A 22,674-nucleotide genomic window follows, 5' to 3' on the forward strand; every position below is an offset into this window, starting at 1 on the left:
AAGAGGCCAAAATCAAATCCTATATGTCTTTAGAATAAATAAATAAAATAAATATCAACAGCCTGAATCACACTCAGAATCAATTAGGAAGCTGGTGCTACCCTAGGAGATCTGGTGTAATAGGTGGAAAAGGTATAAAAGGTTCAAAGAGTGCTACCTTTGGAGAACTGGTGTAATAGGTTTTAGGTGACGGGCACTGCCAAGGAATCACAAAGCTGAATTCTGAGCAAAAAGACACAGAAAGCACTAACACAATGTTCCAGTACAACTTATATAGCTAAACTAATTTAAAATAGCTACATGAAAGAGATTTCGGAAGAACTTTCACGTTGTTCATCCAAACTGAAGCCTAATCTTTAAGAGCAATGAGCTCTATGGATCAGCCTTTGTTACTAAAAGGTAAATAACATCCTCTCAATGCATTTCACACCTCAGTTACATTCAGGAATTAAATTTCACTTCACATCAAAGGGCCCTGATCATATATGCCACTCACACAATTGTTCTTAAAGAAAGCCACTAAAGGTGAACCACAAGCTACAGTTGGGAGGTGGAATTTGAATGTCTTTATAAAACAGTCTTAGAGAGCTGAAGTCACCAAAGACTTCTTCATGGAATCACTATGACAGATGTCTAAATCTCATATGTAATAGTATCTTAATTCCATCAACAGTGTTTTGCTATTGATTTTATATCTGATTAAAAAAACTGATATGGCTCTGGAGTGGCTCACATGGAGAATATTAAGTCTTTTGTCACTAACACAAAACAACAACCCTTCAAACCCTGAAAACCATAGCATTGTTGATTTATTTTCACAATATAGAGCTTAAAATCACGTGTTTTTTCACAAAATTCTATTAACTATTGTAGAACAACAGTAGCAATTTCCCATAAGTTTAAATACGTCAAATGATTTAACTGTTTAAAATACCTTTACAGGCAGTCCCCGAGTTACGCAGATCCGATTTATGTCAGATCCGCAGTTACGAACGGAGCCGTCTCCCTGGTCTCCAGCAGACCAGGGAGAGGAAGCAAAGCGGCGGAGCACGCGGGCAGCGGACAGCCCAGACGAGTCTGGGCTGTCCGCTGCCCGCATGCTCCGCGGCTTTGCTCTGCTTTGCTCCCCGTCTCCCTGGCCTGCAGACCAGGGAGAGGGGGAGCAAAGCAGAGCAAAGCCGCGGAGCCCGAGAGCAGCAGGACAGCCACGGCGCGTCTGGGCTGTCCTGCTGCCCCCGTGCTCCACGGCTTTGCTCCGGACGCCTGTGGTACAGCAGCTGGGGCACTGCCGGTTGGTCCCGTAGCGCCGCTCTGGGCGCTGCTGGACCAACCCGGCAGCACCCCAGCAGCTCTGCCCCAGGCATCCTGATTCAGCCACTGCTGGTCAGTTTCAGCAGCGGCTGAATCAGGACGCCTGGGGCAGAGCAGCTTGGGTGCTGCTGGGTTGGTCCAGTAGCGCCGAGGAGCGGCAGCGCTACTGGACCAACCCAGCAGTTCCCCAGCTGCTCTGCCCCAGGCGTCCCCAAGTCAGCCGCTGCTGAAACTGACCAGCGACTGACTACGGGAAGCCCCTGCCCCGGGCTTCCTGGAATCAGCCGCTGATCAGTTTCAGCAGCAGCTGACTTGGGGATGCCTGGGGTTCTTAAGTTGAATCTGTATGTAAGTCAGAACTGGCGTCCAGATTCAGCTGCTGTTGAAACTGATCAGTTTCAGCAGCAGCTGAATCTGGACGCCAGTTCCGACTTACATACAGATTCAACTTAAGAATAAACCTACAGTCCCTATCTTGTACGTAACCCGGGGACTGCCTGTATAGTAGCAAAGTCCTTCAGAGCAGACACAAATTCTTTCTATTAAATCTTCATGAAAAATTCAAGTGTTAGCTATTAGTTGATAATATATTTAAAACAAAAAAAATCCACTTACCCAATCCCTTATTATCTATCAAGCATGTCCCAAAAGAGTTTCAGGAAAGCCATGACATCACAGCATTATACAGTAGAACAGGAACCAGCTGCTGTGATTTTGAGAGATAATCAAAACAATAATCACTTCTATAATGAACCTTCTTCCTTTTCATTATTGACACACTATGTAAAAATCCTTCCTATATCGGACTTGAAGATCCTCTTAAAAATTACAAATTTCTTAGGCCAGAGAAGGTCATTAAAGTAGAGTAATAAAAGTTGTTTAAAAAGGGAAGAGACATTGTAGTGGGGACTAAAACTAGAAGAGTCAGTTTCTACTGACATGGATTATGAAGATCCTACTGCCTTCATTAATTTGATAATGGTACATTTTATACAAAAGTCACATTTTATATATACAGTACTTACACTTTAAAGTAACACTGATCTGCTAAAAATAAAGTTCTCAATTAAAACTTTACATCTACCTAATAAAGCAACATTCCTTTCTGTATGATTAATGCTAATATAAAGGCTTCCTGATTGATAGATATTTGCTACAACTACCCCTTCTTATATTTTCAAGCCAAATAGGATTACCAGTCTCACCTCTTGCATAACATAAGCCACAGAAACTTTGCAGAAATTTCTGTATCAGCCTCATAACTTCCATTTAAACTATAGTTTGGAAAAAAGAGAAGACAGAGGGGACATAATAGCGGTTTTCAAGTACCTAAAAGGGTGTCACAAGTAGTTGGGGAAAATTGTTCTCCTTGGCCTCTGATGATAGGACAAGAAGCAATGGGATTAAATTGCAGCAAGGGAGGTTTACGTTGGATATTAGGAAAAACTTCTTAACTGTCAAGATGGTTAAATGCTGTAATAAATTGCGTAGGGAGGTTGTGGAATCTCCATCACGGGAGATATTTAAAAGCATGTTAGACATCTATCAGGGATGATCTAGACGATACTTGGTCCGGCTGTGAGGGCAAGGGACTGGACTTGATGATCTCGAGGTCCCTTCCAGATCTAATATTCTATGATTCTATACTACATTTTAAAAAGGCACTCATTTTAGATACTTCAAGATGATGGAGAATCACCCACATCTCTAGATAATTTGTTTCAGCGGTTAGTTACTGTTAAAACAATTGTCTTGTGTTTCCAAGGTTTTTTTTTTTTTTTTTTTTGCTACAATCAGGAATCTCTTCCCGACGTAGATATTTGTAGACTATGACCAAGTCACTTAAAAATTCTCTTAAAACACATGTTGAGATATCAGAGAAGGTTAAGTGAGGACAACTAGACATTAGTAGTCAAATAACAGTTCTAATGCAAAATTCAGGGGCAATTCCACCTCCATAATCCTAAATTGGTATTTCCCTGTTTATGCATTCAACAATCAAATTTGTCCTCTTAATAAACAGAATGACCAGAATGGTTTTGTAGTTATCTACCACTACTACCTTAAGAACTTTTCAGTGTTGCTGCATTCTAAGATACTGTCTCCCATGTTTAAGTGTAACTGGCAAACATGTGTGACCTTGTATTTGGCCATATTTAAAATGCATGTTATTCAAATGAGTCCTCTTCACCAAACTATCCAGATTAGTCTGAATAGCTGACCTGTCCCCAGCACTTTTTGACACCTCATCAAGTTGTATCATCTGCAAATGTTATGAATAATGATTTTATATTTTCTTTATTGATAAAGACATTGAATAGCATTGGGTCAAAAAAAAACTCAGAAACACCACCACAGAATGAATCTCCATTTAGAGTCAGTTTTTAAAATCATGTAACCAGTTTTTAATCCAGTTAACATGGATGACATTGACTTTGTACAAAGCTATGAACTCATCCTAGTTCAAATTGTATTTTGTTCACTGACATCTACTCTATTTGTATTTTATAGTGTCACCAAAAATAACCTCAAAATTCTCTCACATGGAAAACCTATATGAATTTATGATAAACATAAATAATAATGTAATGCTGATATTCCATCACCATGTCTCTCATCATTGTAGCTCCTATTCAACCATCTTAACACATGCCAAACCCCACTGAAGTCAAGAGGAGATTGTGGTGTGCAAAAACGAACATCATGGGCCTTAATTTGCATTTTAAAATACATTAACTATTACTTTTTTTCTCCTCAAAAAAGCTGCTTTTAAAAAAGAGGTTATACTAGTCACTGTTCTTATTAGTTATAACAGATGTACTCTTTTCAGAGTCTTTGTAAGGGAAACTTCTGAGAAAATATGATTTTTCAAAACCTGCACCACACAAATACTACTGCAATGGTGAAAGTTTGTCATCATTTTACATCATTATTGTTAATGTAACATGACTATTCAAATGGCTTCAAAATATAAGAACAATTTTCACTGCTTGTTAATGAGGTGAAGTTCACAGCACTAACCCCCACAAATGATATTCTTGTCAACATGCAGAGGCCTGTTCCTGTCTCTCCATTTGTTAGCTATACTTTATAAACAGTTCCCCTTTTCGGGCTTATCTTCTATAAACAACTGAAAATGTATTTTTCTAAATTCAAACACTTCTTACAAAAAGAGAGGCAGTGCAAGAGTATGCAAAATTGCAAGTCCCAAACGGGAAATATCTTCTAAAGTCAACATACATAACATATAAGAAAGATGACAGTGCACAAGTATGCAAAAATTGTTTAAAGCCTTGCTGGGCCGATATAATCTAAGGCGTAAAACCAAAGCTCCGATACACTTTCACATTAAAGATGTCATGACACTTTTCACAAGAGTAAGGATGTGATTTCCTGGCATCTTGCCCAAGTTTCAAGTTTTGTCAATTACCTCCCCAAATGCCCCCTGTTGTTTCAATTAGACATGGTATTCTTCTTCACTTCCCATCTTGAATTACTGTGGACTGTTGCTAAGCCTGGTTAACAGCTGCCACATTTCACCCAGAGTTGGCTGCATCTTAGTGGTTGGTAAAACAATTAGAAATAGAACATGCACATAGAACCTAAAAGCACTTTAAGATCTTTTGGAATAAAATATGAAACATAAAAGAAAGGCACACTACTCTTTTTATTTTCATCCAGGTTAGATAACAAAAGATCCTTGACAATATGTAATGGAATTGTGGGGAAAGACCCTTTAGATTGTCTTGTTTATCCCACTACTAATGCTCAACTGTTTCCTACAGTTTATTCTTGAGTACTATTTCAGTCTAGTTTTAGATGACTCAGCAGTTTACAGCTATCTCAACAAGACTCCCCCACACACCCACATCAATTAAAAAAATATTTTGCTCACAGTTATCCCATAGCTCATAGGCTTATCTGTTTGAATTATGCTAAACAATTCCTCTTCTTCCTTGTGTTTACAAAGTGCAGAAACCCAGTTCCACTGAACTTTCAAGGACTAGAGCTAATATTTATGGTCTTAAGAGAACTTTGAACTAGCCCTGATTCAGGGTGTGTTTTGAATTTCTGCAAACATTTCACATAGCTATACTATCATCCCTTTGTTCTGTGTTATAATGCCTCTGCACACAATAATAAAAAAATCTCATTTTTAACCATTATGTCATAATACAAGCTCAATATTCAACTTGCCCGTTATCTTTCAGCTCTCTCAATATTCTTTTTGCAATACAATATACACATAGTGCAATTGCAATGTACACCAAGGGCTAGATTCAGAAGGAGTTTAGGTTGGAGGGACTTAGGATGTCATGCCTAACTTTTAGGTAAGATGCTAGAAAAATCAAGGGGACTCACCAAGCCTGGGATAAGAACCTAGTCTCCCTATACAATGAATGGGGAGGAAAGATTCCTGAAAATGGGATTCACAAAAACCAGTGTCCTAGATAGCTCCTTGCCAGCACTAGTCAATGGAAGATGCCAAACACCTGTCTGTCTCTATCTCTCTCTCATATAGGTACCTACATCCAGCTCCAGCAAGGTATCTCCCTCTGCTGGGGATTCTTATCTGTAAACCCTTTCCTGGCACAGGTCACCTACAGAGTTTTGGCACAAAGCCCAGGGCAAAGGAGGACATATCAACTCCCTTATAACTTTTAGCCCAGTGGTTAGGGTAGCTTCCTGGGATGTGAGAGACCTCCCATTCAAGCCCATCCTAGGAGAAGGGACATAAACTGTGATCTGCCATCTCTCAAATGCATTTCCCTAGCCACTGGATTATGGGATATTGTGATGTGGGATTCCCTAAGTTTCTCCCATTGAAGCTGTTCCATGGTGATAAATACTTAAGAAAAGTCATTGGAGCAGGGGGACTGGATACGGAGTCTCCCACATCACAGGTGACTGATCTAAACACCAGGCTATATTGTCATTCTTATTCTTGCTGGCTTTGTCTGGCATAATGATTCTTTCACTGTTTATTCACAATGCAACACCTTCAACCACATGAGAACATCCCATATCCCAGTTAGGGCACTCACCTGATGTGTGAAAAATCCCTTCACCCTCTCAAGTATGTCGTAGTGGTCTCTCACATGAGTACTCTAACCACTGGACTAAAAGCTGAGAGAGCACTACTCCCAAAGTTTGTGCAAGCTTGCCTATAAGGACCCAAACCAGTAGGCATGCTCAGAGTGCACCTACTGGACTGGGCCTTGCAGGCAAGTCAGGCAGGCAAACACTTATTTTTCTCCCATTTGTCCATCCATCTGAGACTTGGCTGTCCAGATAGCTGAAAAGGGCTGAAACATGAATGCTAAAAGGCAAAACTTTACTGAAAAAAATGAGGTGGCAAGTTTACATCTATCAAGCCGTGTAAAGATTTTTAGATATCAGTGAGACCTGATTCTGGGATTCGGACATCTAATGTGGCAGCTAGGCCACCTACTCCTTTCACAAATCTAATCCTACTGCCTTATTACCTACTCCCAATATTTCTGATAGGCTGTAATACTGTAATCATCTAGGGTGAAAAAATGTGAGGAATCATGCAAAGTATTTTATACAAATATTTATTTTATTAAACAATTTAACAATACATGCTTTCCAGACACTGAAATTTCAAGACTATGTAGCATATTTTTAACCTTGCTGTACAGTTGTACTTTCAGGTATGAAACCAAACCCCTGTTCACAGTTAAGCATACACTTAATTGCACTCATGAGAGGAGTCCATAGTTTCTGTAGAACTACCTATATAAGTAAAATTTTGCATATGTTTAGATTCCAACTCTGAAAGCATGAGATATTTTTTAATCTTATCTCCTGAAAGGCTGGGGAATTTTATAAAGAGATTTTTTTCTTCCTTTGCAAACACAATACAATCAAAACAAACCAATTCCGTAGCATTTTGTTTTAACAGACCTCCACTATCAATTTCTCTTGGATAAGGGTTTATTAATGTTTTCATAGAAAAAAAAGTTTCTATATTCCATCATGGGGAAGTAACATTGAATTAGTGTTCACATAATAGGTTTGGCAATCAATGCAAGGCCTTCACATTTATTTATAGGTCAAATAACAAACAAAAGAGGAAAAATAAGAGAGACTATACTGTATATTTAGGGCTTTCAGATGAAAAGCTGCTGAAATCCTTTTACCTGTCCTTCAACTTGTGAGGGCTTTGTGAAGTGCCACCCAAGCTCTCTCTTATCAGGTCAAGTGCAAGAAACTATTGTCCATAGGAGTTAATGTCTATTGAGTGTATTAGCTCTAAATAATTATAAAAAAATCCTTCATTTGTGACTTCCACTAACCTCAGATTATGAAAGAGTGCTGTTCTCTTTAATATCTCTTTATGTATCATTTTAAATTGTTTTGTTATATTTTGTCTGAATTGTGTTATATTTGTATGAGAAAACAAAAGTAAGTAATGTATTTCCCTAAAACCATTCTTTCATGGGGAACCCACCAGTGTCACTAATTCTGGGAAACCATAAGGCATGTTTTGATCTCTCACTTTCAAAGTATTTGCCAAAGACAGTAAATATTTATGGTTCTGATCCTACAAACACATATGTGCTGAACTTTTAGGTATGTAACCTAATGTGCTTAAAGTTCAGTACACACATAAGTGTTTGCTGGTTTGGGGCCTACATGAGCACAACATACTTTGGAATTTGAACACTTCTCCATGTAAAACATACATGATGGGTTCAAGTTTTCTTCTCGGATATTTCAAACTAATAAAAGGAATATTATGAATAAAAGGGAGGAATTTTCAAGTTAGTCGGATGCTTTTTGAAAACTGCATCCCAATTCGACTCAAAACCAGTTTCCTAAACTTATTTTACACAAGCAAAGAATTCAGGCAAGTGAGAGTAAGAGACCATAAAGGAAATCATGAAAAGAAAGCCAGCTTGTACTTCAAAGTGACAGGGGGGTACCCTGTACTCTAGCAGACCTATTATCAGAAGCATTTGTCCCGTTTTTATTATGTGGAGCTACTTAAACTAAGCATAGCTGGACAATCCATATAAGTAAAGCCAGCAGCCAAAAGAACTTAACCAACTGCATTAGCAAACTACTATGCAGCCATCATCCCATTATGTATCTATCCCTTGCCTCGTGTGTCAGAGTAAAACGACGGTCACCTCCAACTGTCAACATCACAGCGGTGTGTGCACACAGCAAATGATCCATCCCCAAGCCATACAGCCACAAGGAATCCCCCGTGCGCCTTCACTGTCAAAATACGGGCTCGGACGGGTCTGCCGTCAACAAGCCCCACCCGAGGTGGCCCTGATCCGCCCCCGACACTGTTCCTCGAGCTCCACCGGCATCCCGCCCCGCAGCTGAGCCGCCTATTGGCGAGCCTTTGGCCTAGTCACTTTTGGGGGAGGACGAACGAGGCGGCAGAAGAACCAACCACCTGCCCCCCCCCCTCCCTCCGAATCCCCCCACGCCCAGCGGCGGCCCCGCGCAGCCCTCCCGAGGGATTTCCACGCCGCGCCGCCGGGCGGGCCAGCTGCCCCCGCGCGAGCGCTCCGGGCGCTGCAGGGTAACAAAGGGCCGGAGCCCCGCTGCGCGGCCAGGCGAAATAGGCGCTGGGCTGACACGGCCCCGTCCACGCCACCCCGCCCGCTCCGCGCCCCGCGGGGACTGACACCGCGAGCGGCCAACCCCGCTACCTTTGTGTGTCCCCCGCGGGGCCGGGACCCGAGCCGCAGGGCCCGGCCGGGGCGCCCCTTACCGTGCAGGGTCCGAGCCCCCTGGTGCCGCACGCCGAGAGGCTGCGCCGCGAAGCCCCTTCCTGCGCTGCCGCCGCTGGTTTCTCCCGCTGGGTCTCGGGCTCTCTCCGGCTGGAGGAGGAGAGGGGAGGAGACGGGGGCGGACCCCGCAGGTGCCGCCCCTCTTGCTCTGACAGCAGGGGAACCGATTGAGCTGGAGCCCCGGGAGGCAGGGGAGGTGGAGCTGGGGGTAGTCGGAGCCGGGGGCGGAGGGGGTCAAGAAAGGTGGGTCGCGGCGGGGGGGGGGGGGTTAGAAGGGTGGTTCTAGGGAGGGGGGGTCAGGGCTGGGGAAGGAAGAAAGTGCGGGGGGGGGGGGAGTCGAGCCGGAGGGGGTCTGGGACTGGGGTGTGTGAGGAAAGTGGAGCTGGGGTTGGTCAGAGTCTTTCAGGGAACGGGGGGAAGGTGAAGGGGGGGGGGGACAGTTGACGAAATTCAGAAATCTACACGCAGACTGTGAAGAGGATGCTAAGCCTGGAGCACAGCGGGGCAGGGTGAAAGACGTGGGACATTGGCGGGCATGGCAGAAGGCTAGGTAAGGATAACAGCAAAGCTGGGGCCAAACCCACAGACCCGCCATGGAGAATCATGACAGATGATGTGCCCCACATGGCAGAGACCCTGTCAGTCCCGCCCCTCCCCCCCCAACTGTGGAAACTTTGAGTGAGCCAGGTACAGGGAGCCCATACAATACACAGTGGGGAGAGGAGGCTGCCAAAGAAGATGCAAACCATGAAGCTAGTCAGGAGCTCCTGGAAACTCCACAAGAGTCAAATTAGATCTACCAGGTGAGGACAGCTTATAAAATGGAAAGGTGCTCAGTAAGTGTATATATGAATTATTCCTTATAACAGGGTGGGCAATAATTTCTGGCGGGGGGTGGGCACTCCAAGATTTTGAAAAGTGGTTGAGGGCTGCACTCTTCCATGATATTCATGGAGGAAATGCGGGGTCTGGGATGGAGGTTCAGTGCTGAAAGGAGCTTGGGGTAAGGGATTGGAGTGTGGGAGGGAAAATGGAGTCTGGGAGGGAGTTTGGCTGAAGGAAGCAGTTGTAACCTAGGGCTGAGGACTGGAGTGCAGGGGGTTGGGATGTGCCCTAGGATAGGAGGGGATTGTGACCTGGGGCAGGAGAGTGGAGTGTCAGATCTGGGAAGGAGCATGGTTGCAGGAGTGGGGCAGAGGGTTTGCCCATTCCATCTCTACATCTAGACAGGAAAGGCATAAACTTTTGATTCACCACTTTATTTATAAAATGTTTGAAAATCCATTTAAAAATAGTCCACATCTGATCATGGTTATTCTTCTTTTTTTAATCAGCTGCCTTTGGCATGGTTACCTTAAAAGCTGCCCCTTCCACACTGGCTGAATGTCTGATTCACTTCAGGCAAAAAAGAAAAAAAGAAAGAAGCAGACTATGAAAGATATATGCCCTGTGAGATTCTCCAGTCCTTTTACAGCTTTGAACAGTAAGGCTGGAAGGGCCAGGAGGACCAAGGACTGCTGCAGGAGAGTCAAATGAACCAAGAAGTGCAGCAGAAAGTGCACTGTGATACTATGGCTTTGCTCAGGTAACAAACTCAGAAGTTGCAGGATATTACTAAGTTACATGACAAAGATCCTAAATGTAGCAACCTGTGCAATCCATGAAAGACTCCATGGTTATTCTCTGCACTCCCCAAGGTAATAGGTTACAGCATGGTATCAACCCTTACTCCTACCACTCCACACTAAAGGAAAACAAGGAGAATCTAAACTCACCTGTGATAGCCACAGGATCATTTGAAAAGCACAGCACACTAACAATGTGTTTTTAATATGTAAACATGTGTAAGCCAGTGGTTCTGTTCTGCCATCTATTGAGGAATGGGAGGAAAGAGCCTCATGAGCAGACCTTATTTGCATAGATGATCAATAGGCATATCAAAGTGATTGATTTTGGCTGTTTTGCATTAAAATTCACTTGTGTCATGGATACAGCAGTAATAAAATGCTGTCATCCCTATTCCCTAATTATATAGGGAATATACTGTATTTAATATGCTGTAATTGATGGGTTGCCATAATTGTTACTTCACTTGCTAAGCACAAGGCAGTGAGGGTATGTCTACACTACCACCCTAGTTCGAACTAGGGTGGTAATGTAGGCAACCGGAGTTGCAAATGAAGCCCGGGATTTGAATTTCCCGGGCTTCATTTGCATAAAGCCGGGCACCGCCATTTTTAAATGTCCGCTAGTGCGGACTCCGTGCCATGCGGCTACACGCGGCACGGACTAGGTAGTTCGGACTAGGCTTCCTAGTCCGAACTACCGTTACTCCTCGTTTCAGGAAGCCTAGTCCGAACTACCTAGTCCGTGCCGCGTGTAGCCGCATGGCACGGAGTCCGCACTAGCGGACATTTAAAAATGGCGGCGCCTGGCTTTATGCAAATGAAGCCCGGGAAATTCAAATCCTGGGCTTCATTTGCAACTCCGGTTGCCTACATTACCACCCTAGTTCGAACTAGGGTGGTAGTGTAGACATACTCAGAGCGACATCCAACTACAAGGGGGGTGGAGTGGGAGAGAGATATAAGTGTTTCTTTCTGGGTTCTTGCTCCTTTTGACTTTTAAGGCAGAGCTGACTGGAATCCATTCAGAACTTTATTTCTAAGTTACTACTATCTAGACTTAGGTACTGGGTAATAGGTCTGGTGTGAGAACAGTATTGTGGTGAAAGACAATGGAGAAGAGGTAGTAATATAGAGTTGCTCTACTAGCCAGTGAAATCCCTAAGTTCTGACCCCACTAAGAACTGGGCTAGATGGTAGAACATCAGAACACAGTATTTACAGTGAAAGGTGGCATGGTTAAAGATATAGCAATGGCATGAAGAGCAGCCTCTACACAGCAAATCCGAAAGATGTGATTACTGATAACTGATAAATGTGGTTATGTTACTGTAGGACCAAACTGGATCAAGGACGTTGCAGAACAGCAGAGACAGCAACAAGACGTGTCAAAGGCAGTGGCAGCAAAGCAGCATCAGTGGAGGAAACTGGAGGTCGGCCCATCTGAATGCACCCCTGGACTTGGGCACTTTGCTCATGTTGGACAACAACCATGACTGGAGTACAGATGAGAGAAAGAGAGTGGTATGTTAAAGGTTGTCCTTTGTTGCATGAATGTTGGTCCTAGGATATTTGGCAGACAAGGTAAGAGAGGTAATATATTTTATATGTTCCAATTAAAGATATTATCTTGGTGACCTTGCCTGTTAATTCCTTGGATGTCACTCCATGAAGTAGGAAACTGAGACAAAGGACTACTGCTCAAGGAAATGGGGAATGGCTGTTTGCATAATTAAATCATTGTTGCTGTGTTCCTTCTCTCTTTAAGTTTTCTTTTGTTGTATATAGATTCAGGGTATATCCACACTATGACATTAGGTTGAATTGATTGACGTTGACTTGTTGCATCCAAGTTCCTCACTATGCACATGTAGTCAATGGAGTGTGTTCCCACTGCCACAGCTAATAACTCTAACAGCAATGCACTGTGGATAGCTACCTCACAGTTCCTGACACCCATTTGTATTCTGGGTTAGGCTCCCAGTGCCTGATGGGACAAAAACATTGTCATGGGTACATATCATCAGCTTTCCCCGATGCACTTATCTCCTCCCCTTCCTCCCTTCTTGAGAGCAAGGGAAAACAATCTTTTCATGCCCTCCTTTCCCTGGTTATCCATGCAGACACACTAGCACAGCAAGCATGGACCCTACACTGCTGCAAATTTCTGTGACCAGCATTGCTAACATCATGGCATTATCCTGTAGTTTGTCCAGAGCCTAGCCAGGAGCCACCTGCACAAAGAAGAATGTGAGATGACCATATGCACAGACATGCAGGAACCCACTGAGTGGAGCAATTGGCATATGCTGGCAGCAGTCAGGCATGTTGACACAGTGGAATGCTGATTCTGGTTCTGGGAAACAAGCACAGACTATTAGGACTGCATAGTTAGGCAGCTATGGGATGATGATCAGTGGCTGCAGAACTTCCACATGCATAAAACTACTTTCATGGTTCCTTGTGAATTGCTTCCCCCTACCCTGAAGCGCAGTCATACCAGAAGGAGACCCGCTCTGGGTATGTCTATGCTACAGAGGAAGATTGAAGCTGCTGCTGTTGATCTTCCAGGGTTTGAATTAGTGTCCTAGTTAAGACAGCTTTCATGAGGAGTAAGGGAAGTCAAAGGAAGTGTTCTTCCTTCAACTTCCTGCAGTGTAGACAGAGTCAAAAGCTGAGTTAAGCTACTTTGACTTCAGCAACGCAATTAACGCAGCTGAAGTTGAGTATCTTAATTTGACTTTGTCACATAATGTAGACATACCCTTTGAGAATTGAGAAGAGCATGATGATAGCCCTGTGGAAGCTCGAAATGCCAGATTGCTACTGGTTAGTCAGGAATCAATTTGGAGTGGGTAAATTTCCAATGGTGTCTGCTCTGATCTAGTAGCCAGGGCAATCAGTACCCTTCTGCTAAGAAGGATAGTGGCTCGTAGGACATAGTGGATGGCTTTGCCGCAATGGGGTTTCCTAACTGTGGTGCAGTGATAGAACGCACATCTCTATCTTCGCTTCAGACCACCTTGCCAAAGAGTACATCAGCTGCAAGGGGTACTCAATGGTTTTGCAGGTGCTGGTGGATCAGAAGGGCTGTTTCACTGACATCAATGTGGGATGGTTGGGAAAGGTGCGTGACGCAAACATCTTTAGAAACTCTGGCCTCTTCAGAAAGCTGCAAGATATTACTTTCTTCCTCGACTGGAAAATTACCATTGGAGATGTTGAAATGCCAATTGTTATCATTGGGGACCCCTTTCTCTCATGGCTCATGAAACCATATCCAGGCAGCCTGGACATCAGTAAAGAGCAGATCGACTTCAGGCTGAGCAGATACAGAATGGTACTAAAATGTGCCTTTGGCCATTTAAAAGCATGCTGACAAAGTTTATTGACTAGGTTAGAGTTCAGCAAAAGCAATATTCCCATTGTTGCTGCTGCTTGCTCTGTGCTGTGCAATATCTGTGAAATTAAGGAGGAAAAGTTTCTGAAAAGGTCAAGGGGGTTGAAGCAGATTGCCTGGTAGCCAATTGTGAGCAGCCAGACACCAGGGCAATAAGAAGAGCACATCAAGGTGCACTGCGCTTCAGAGAGGCTTTGAAAACCAGTCTCCTGAATGACCAAGCTGCCCTCTGTTGTACAGATACTGCCCTGTAAATCAAGTGCGAGCATACCTAGGGTCTGATAATGGAGGTCTGATAATGCAGAGCACAAGGATACATGGCTTATTACAATCACCCTGTGTAGCAATCAAAGCTGTGGGAATGACAGCCTTCTGGTCCAGGAGCCATCCTGGGAGTTGAATTAAAGGCTTCCCAGGCTTTCTAGAATGTTTGAGAGAGGAGGATATGGAACTTGGTGCATCTCCATGAGGTGCAGGAAAAGCAGCTAGAGCACAGAACCCCCTGAACCCTATCAGGTGTCTCATCAGCTCTGTTTGGTCACCCATTAGCCTCAACATCTCATCCTGCATCATACGCTCATGCTTTTCTAGCCTCCTGTTTAGTGGGGATGACCTCAAACAATGTTTGCCTTCATGCATTCTGATGTGCCTTGTGAATGTGGACAGACGGTGTGAGCTTGTTAAATGTTTTGTCCCGTATAAGTTTTTTCACCTTCTAATCTGTGAAAGCCTAGCTGTTGAAGAAGTGGGAGCAGCATGGCTATTCTCTGGGATGATCCCTTCAAGCCCATCATAAGCAAGGTAGCAAACCCGGGGTCATAATTTGTTGGGGATGAGAAAAAGAAAGGTGGATTGCTTCAGGTGTGATATCCTACCATGAAGGATAGAATAGACCAGCCCTCCCCAGAAACCTTCTGAGAAGGATTGAAGAGTACCTCAATGAGAGCTTTGTAGAGATGTGCAGGGAAGATTCACAGCTCCATCTCCAGACACACTTAACAAACTTTTCCTGGGCGCGCCTGTTGTGTAGGCAGACTGGCCACCACTGTGTCCTACTTATGACAGATCAAAGATTAAACCCAATTACAGTTAGTCATATGATTGCAAATGTGCACTCACCAGCGGTGCCCTCTCCATCATCAGGGTCTAGCAATATTAGGACCTGGGAGGTGACTGGTTCCAAAGTTAGAAAAAGGTCCTGGCTGTTGGTGAGATCAGATCCTCCACTAGCCTGCTGAGCATTCTCCTCCTCATAATCATCTACAATTTCCTCTTTGTTGTTTCCCAAAGTTACCTGAAGAGTTGCTTGGGAGGGATCCATGGACAGTTTTGGGACAGTGGTTGGGTCCCTCCACTAGAATCCCATGCAGCTGCTCATAGAAGGAGCATGTCTGAGACTATGACCTGGACAACCATTTACTTCATTTGTGTTCTAGTATGCTTGCCTGTGCTCCTTTATTTTCATGTAGCACTGCTGTATCCTTTTTCTACTTTGCCTTGTGTAATTTTGGCATAGATATCAGCATTTCTTCTGCTTCAGAGTTGTGCCTGCACCGATTGCTCTCCCCACGCAGGGTCCAGTATTGCCTGCATGCTTCATGCTAGAGCTTATTTGCAATCCTGGGCATTTATGCTGCTGGGCTTGCTGGCCAAAGAAGAAATACAATTCTTAAGTTCCCAGGGCTTTTTCTGCATACCTGGTTGTGCAGAAGAGTTGAAAGTGCTGGCCAGAGTAGTCACATTGGGGCACTGTGGGACACCTCACAGAGTCCAAGAAAGTCAAATTGAATAGCGCTGTGTCAGCACTATCCCAAAATCGACTCTGAAACGTCAGATTTGGCGCTACTCCTCTCCTCAGGTGGAATAGCAATATCTACTTTAAAAGCCCTTAAGGTTGGTGGAAAGAGGTTGGTGGTGTAGATTCATAACAAAAAACATAATGTGGCTAACTTCAACCTAATCTCATAGTGTAGACCAAGCCTCAGTGCTTGCAAGAGGGGAAGAACTGCCTATTCAAGGTACATATCACAATTCCCAGATACCTGGATGGGAGTTGGAGCTTGTTTTGTAATTTTAAGAGACTCTGTAGACCTTGACCGTAGACCTTGACCACAGCCCTTGTGGCTGCTGACACCAGTTGGCAGAAGGGTTATATACTCTCTTTTTTTTTTTTTTTTTTGCCTTGTTTTTTGTATGTACCATGTTATAGCACTGCAGAAATGTTTTTAACTTTGTATAGTTGAATTTTAACTTTGATTCCTATTTGTTTGCACACAGTACAATTAAATTTCTTTGAAACAAGTTATATTTATTAATCAACACCAAGCATAACTTCCACAACACAAAAAGTGGTGAAACACAAATTGAGAGTCAACACTCATTCAGTTGTGAATAAGGCTAAGAACATTTTGGAGTGTCTAATAGGAGTGTCTTATGTAAGATGGAGATAATCATCTCTCTCTATTTGGCACTGGTGAAGCCTTACTTGGAGTACTGCATCAAATTATGGGCACAGTTTAGATGTGGACTAGCTGGAGACAGTCCAGAGGCAATCAAACAACAATGAAAAAAGTTGCAGAAAACTTGATCTATGAGGAAAGATTAAAAGCTGGACATGTTTAGTTTTGAGAAAAGAAGACTGAACACTAAAGCTAAGGATAATTAACGAAGTTTGTGACTTTAAATGTTTATTTAATATGAAGTCAAACAAAAAGAAAATACTGCAAAATGTTCAGTAGCCATCTTACTCTATTTATAGCCCTCTCCCCGACCCTACCCCAGCTAGATATAGAGTAGATGAACTTCCTTCCAGTCTTATGATTCTATTTATTACTGTCAGAATTCAAACACCAAAAGGATGTTGGAAGGTTTGCTAGCAATATCAGAAGTATGAGATCTAGCAGAAAAGTTTGAACTACAGCATCTTTCAACTTTTATTAGGATACTAAGACATGAACACAGTGCATCAATGCAGGAATGCTGAAAGAGCGAAAGATGTATCTAAGCCTCCTCTGTATCTTCTGTATTTTCCATCTTGCCAGAAGCAAGTCCAGCTTATACTGAGTGTAAGTAGAAAGAGCTTATTTTGAAATTTGTCTCTGTTCACACAGCACCAAGTTTCAAAATAAGGCACTATTCCAACAAATCCCTTAACCCTTGTGGAACATGGGTTACAGGGATGCCAAAATACTGCACTCTCCAGGGTTTATACAATGCAGAGGGGAGAAATGACACATCTGAAATATTGTGGCTTCATAACTAGATTTTCTTTGCCCCTTCTTTAAATTTCTCCTCACTTTCTCTATATTTCATTTACACAAGCCTAGGATATTTCATTTACACAAGCCTAAATCAGTTGGAACTAGATCTCCTCTAAGCACTACTTTCCATAAAAATTAGCCAACGGAGGCCAAACATAAAAATAAAAAGCACTCCCCATCCTCTGTTGAGCTGAGTGTGTGAAATGCACAACATTTCCCCAATCTTCCTGGCCTCTGAAATGAAATACTTTGATCAGGAGTTCAGCTCAGAACCATTTTTTGGCTAGAGCTTACATTTCTATCTCAACCAGAGATGATATAATATCCCTTTTACCTGGTACATTAAGATGTAAACATTCACTGATAACTTGCCTCATCTGTACTCAGAAGGGGTAGATTAGGTGTTACAGTCCTGTTAAAATATTAGTCTGTACTTTGCTTGATGCATATGAACTAGAACTCAAATTTCAATAATAAAAATGTAAGCATGCTAATGTTTCATATGGTTCTCCTCTCTAACTAATCTACCAAAACCTTTAATATTAAACTTTACTTGAATTTGATATTCATATTCCATGGACCTGATCTTACACCTAATTGAAGTCAATGTCAAAGTTCTCATTTACCTCATTGGTGCAGGATCAAGCCCTGTATGGAACAATATTTTTTTTGGTATGATGAATCTAAAACTTTGTGGATCTGCATGAATCATAGCACTCTTTATTTACTGTTTGTAATATAAAGTATTTTCTTAGTAGTAGTACTGCAGTAGCTTCTCTAGGCACCTCTATGTCACAATGCATAAGGGATGTTCTTTGCCTCAAGGAGCTGTATATTAAAGAGTGGGGTGGAGTAGTAGTATTAGCCAGAACAGCTTTGATCAGGAGTTCAGTTCAGATCCCTCTTTGGCTAGAGCTTACATAATAGTATTAATAATAGTAATATTAGCTAGAGTTCATAGATGGGGAACTGAGGCACAGGTAGATTATGTGATTTCCCCATGGTCATGCTAGATGTCTATGGCAGAACTAGGAAAACAATGTAGAGCTAAATCCCAATCCAGCGCTTTAACTATACCATTATCTTTTTTCAGTTTCCCTGTACTTACTGTACTACTAAAAAGCCTCTAAAAATAAACACTTTTTTTAAGCATCTACTTGCATCAAGGTTTATGGCATTCATGTCCAACATTGCTGCCAGAGAGAAAATTGACATACAAGATAACACACATGAAGATGAAAGATGAGAGGGAATGTTAACATACTTCCTTTATCTCTCTTTCCACTGAATCACTCTTGTAATACAGCCTAAATTGAGCAACTGGCCTGTAAGATATTTTGGTTTTGCAGTGGCACACAATCAGTTAAGCTGTTTTAAGACACAAATGTCTGTTCTGTATACTGCTAGCCAGTCAGTAGGCAGACTTTGTAGAATGCTCAGAGTTAATGGGGCAATTATTTCACTGAAGGAAAAAAAGCCCATGTTATTTTCTGTAATAGTGCTGGAGCCAGTCCATGCTCTCCAAATGGGCTAACCCCCCTCCCCCCCCCCCCCCCCCCGGCTATTTCCAAGACCTACTGACTCTAGAGATTACTTTCAGGTTCTTCACTTATTTTACAGCTGGCTAATCAATAGTTTGCGCTGTAATTACAGGTTTTTTTACTCAGCTTGGCAATTGACACTTCTGTCTTGCAAGTGAGATATTTTTGAGTGATTATGCTGGTGAGAATACCAGTAGCAACAGAAAAGGTGTTAACATGCCTAACTCCATCAACTTCATGAAGAAACTTGCACAGATACAAATAACCACCATTTTCATTAACGCATGTCCTACCATTGACAGCTAACTGCTTTTGCTGTTATATACACCTTGGATTCTGTTATTTCCACTCCGACTCATCTGATGAAATGGGTTTTACCCACAAAAACTCATGATCTTATATATTTGTTAGTCTCTAAAGGTGTGTCTAAACTACATGGCTCCGTCAATGGAGCCATGTAGATTAGACAGATAGACAAAGGCAAATGAAGCCGCAATTTAAATGATCGCGGCTTCATTTAAATGTACATGGCTGCCGCGCTGAGCCGACAAACAGCTGATTAGCTGTTTGTCGGCTCAGCACGCTAGTCTGGACGCTCCCCTACCGACATCAAAGCCCTTTGTCGGCAGCCCCATTATTCCTCGTGGGATGAGGTTTACCGGGGCTGCTGACAAAGGGCTTTGATGTCGGAGGGGAGCGTCCAGACTAGTGCGCTGAGCCGACAAACAGCTGATCAGCTGTTTGTTGGCTCAGCGCGGCAGCCATGTAAATTTAAATGAAGCCGCAATCATTTAAATCGCAGCTTCATTTGCCTTTGCCAAAAAAACAAATCTACATGTCTCCGTCGACGGAGCCATGTAGTTTAGATGTACCCTAAGGTGCCACAGGACTACTAGTTGTTTTTCAAGATTGGTGGTTGATCCAGAAGAACCTGTAGAACATGTGTGGCTTGGTTCATAGGAGAGCTGATGACCAAACCTCTCTTCTGGACTTTTTCCTTTTCTCCACTATGTTTGATTTTTTTTAAATTTAATTTTATTACAGACTGTAAGGTAGAACTCTGTGAAATGCTGGCTCTGAAAATGAAATAACTTGATCTTCCCCTTTTTTGCATATGTAGAGCTACTCTGAATAAAAGGAGCAATTTGTGCCAAAGAATTGTTCTAACACATTAAAATTGAGCATGAAGTTCAGATATTTTTGTAAATTTTCATAAGATTTTCATGGTGTATTTCTGAGATTTCAGACTAATCAATTTGTGCTCCTGTCATCACAGGGTCTAATCTAGATATGACTTTTGCGTATGGTTGATTGAAACGGGTTACATGGTTTAAGTCATATAGTTCCAGTTCTCCAATTGTCACAGCCTACCTCTGATGGGACAGAAGAAGCCGTTTTGACTGCTCTTAGAAGATATAATGTTCCACTCTGTACTACTCAGCAAGATGTTCTCTGTATTGTTAATTAAAATTTTAAAAAAATATAAAGCTTGAGGACAGACTTTACCTGAGAAACGTGTTACTGAAGTTTAAATAATTCATAAATCTCGTTTTATTTTCTAAAGTATGGCAGGGAGTTTTCTGCATGTACCAAGCTTGTCATGCTGCTTCATCCTAGTTGTAAGGGATTTCCACAGATCAGAGAAAACATGGACAGGGCAATCATTATCATGATGTCCTGTAAGGTATACACTGCTTTAGCTGCTTTTGTGGCACTTGGCCTAGTATTTTCTTAAGGAGATCCAGATGCAAGGTGCTCTTCCTTGCCACCAGAAGAAACAGGAACTAGTGATACAGAAGAATTCTGTACTGTAATGCCAGAAATACTTTATGAATAGTACATAATGAAAGAGTTTAATACACTCTGTCTAGGCTGACGAGTACATCAGTTTTCACCTGCCATTTGCAAATTTGTTCCTTATGCAAAGCATGCTATCTTATAGGCATCTGATGATAGCACAAACCTGTAAGTGGTAATTATGCTGGTGAGTCAAGATATTCTATTCTTCTTCCTAGTGGAGAAAAAGCTTTTTTGTATGATTCAGCAGTCTGAGTAGGCAGATGACAAAATGGGGCTATCACTATTGAAGGGCACTGCAGTACATGCTACAGAATTCTTGAGAAACCAGTGACATGCAGGGAGTACTGTGTCACATCCACAGTTTAAAAAATATGACAAATTGTGGAAGGCAGAGAGGAAATATGATGTCTGAAGTTGAGCTTGATGGGTAAACATGCAGGTATGAGAGGAATGATGACAGTAGAAAGAAAGAGGGGAATATGTGCGGTTAAGGGAGAGGATGAGAGGAAAGAAGGGCAGGGCAAGTGTTGTGACGTGGCTAGAGGATACTAGAAAATATACATGGAAAGAGTGAACATTGAATACAGAAAATATTTTTATATATAATATATAAATATATATAAAAATTAAAGCCACAAGGGAGGAACTTTTGGAAGAGACATGAATGGATTAAAAGAACTCCAGTTAATCACTTTCAGTTTAATTCATGAAATGGTGTGTCATTTTACTCATTTTGGACATATCCTTTCCATGTTGTGTCTGGCAAAGTTTGGTTACAAAATGTTAGAAAACTATTTCAATATGAATTATGAGCCTCAGTATAGACAGGACCTGGGACACACTACAGATTTGTGAGGGTAAGAAGGAAAGTGTTTACTTTATTATGTGAAAACAATCACCATACTCAAACTGTAGTAAGACCCCTTCTAAGATTAGTTTAGGTTTCAGACACCCAAGATCCTTCTGTCTCCCACCAGCTGAAGAAAAGAAACATTGATTATTTACATTGTAAGTCCCTTGGGATAGAGTCTGTCTTTTTCTAGTGTCTGTGCAGCACTGAGCACAATGGGGTACTGGTCTATGACTATGCTTCTGAATGCTGCAATCATACAAATGTATTATAAGTTTGTTATAACAAACCAGCATGGCATATCTTAAGATGGCTCAATTATCCAGGTACCAAATAACCTTGATGGTGATAAACCAATCTCTGTTTGTTGTTTATAGAGCTAGTCAAACTATCATGCCAAGTGAAACATAGCTAATATTATGAACACATGCATGTCATCAATAAGTGATGATGTATGTAAAAAATAAAAAGCATTATGAAATATACATAGCAGATTTCAACTTCATAATTTTATTGCTGTGAACCTCATCCTCCCTTCTTCCAGTACCAGTGAGTCACTGTCTTATGTCTAGCATGGGCATCCGGTAGCCTAGGCAAGGGGAAGCTTTGCCTTCCCAAATGGCCAGGCATAGCCCTATCCACACACCACCCCAGAATGCCTGCTGTAGGCATTCTAGGGGTAGAGTGTTGCTACCTCCAGTGTCCGCCGTCCCCAGTGCTCCAGGGAGGCTCAAGTCGCATGGCCTTCTCCCTCCCCAGTTCTCCAGGGCTGGGGAGGCTTGGGCACAAGCACTCACCCCTCCCATCTCTTTCTCAACCTGTGGAGAGAGGGGTGCATGCACAGTTGGCACGTTACCCTGCCTCCACCCCTCCGCGGGGTGGGAGATTGGGTGGGGGCAGGGCTGTAAGTGGGACAGGAGGCTTGCCTCCCCCAGCCTCAGCTGTACTAACTGCCCAGGATACAAGTTTTTAGGGGAAAGGACTGTGGCTTTGCTCTTTCTGTACTCTGCTTTCTATATGTTGGGTGGTATGTGTGACAGTAAATGCTAGATCTGAGAGTTCAGGAAACCGAGCATGAGAAACAACTGGAATTGAATTTTGAATCCAGGGGG

The 22,674-nt window shown here is 42.5% G+C and overlaps 1 protein-coding gene and 1 long non-coding RNA gene across 8 annotated transcripts in view; one reads left to right on the plus strand and one right to left on the minus strand.

The window, feature by feature from the left end:
* GREB1L (GREB1 like retinoic acid receptor coactivator) overlaps positions 1 to 9,215 on the minus strand; it is a 226,631-nt gene extending 217,416 nt beyond the window's left edge. For 4 of the 7 annotated variants that reach the window (XM_075920899.1, XM_075920898.1, XM_075920897.1 and 1 more), the window contains exon 1: positions 9,068 to 9,215. The gene's annotated coding sequence lies outside the window, so the exon portion shown is untranslated. Of the gene's footprint in view, positions 1 to 1,926; positions 2,018 to 9,067 lie in introns of all 7 variants that reach the window. The other 3 variants (XM_075920893.1, XM_075920894.1, XM_075920896.1) reach the window with 3 other exon arrangements.
* Positions 9,216 to 9,460: 245 nt separating this feature from the next.
* Positions 9,461 to 18,219, plus strand: LOC102443799 (uncharacterized). The gene is made up of 3 exons (XR_333105.4): positions 9,461 to 9,889; positions 10,421 to 10,671; positions 12,047 to 18,219. It is a non-coding gene; the product is annotated as an uncharacterized LOC102443799 (long non-coding RNA).
* The last annotated feature ends 4,455 nt before the right edge of the window (positions 18,220 to 22,674 follow it).

The sequence above is a fragment of the Pelodiscus sinensis genome, chromosome 2 (assembly GCF_049634645.1).
Source record: "Pelodiscus sinensis isolate JC-2024 chromosome 2, ASM4963464v1, whole genome shotgun sequence".
Taxonomy (NCBI): domain Eukaryota; kingdom Metazoa; phylum Chordata; order Testudines; family Trionychidae; genus Pelodiscus; species Pelodiscus sinensis.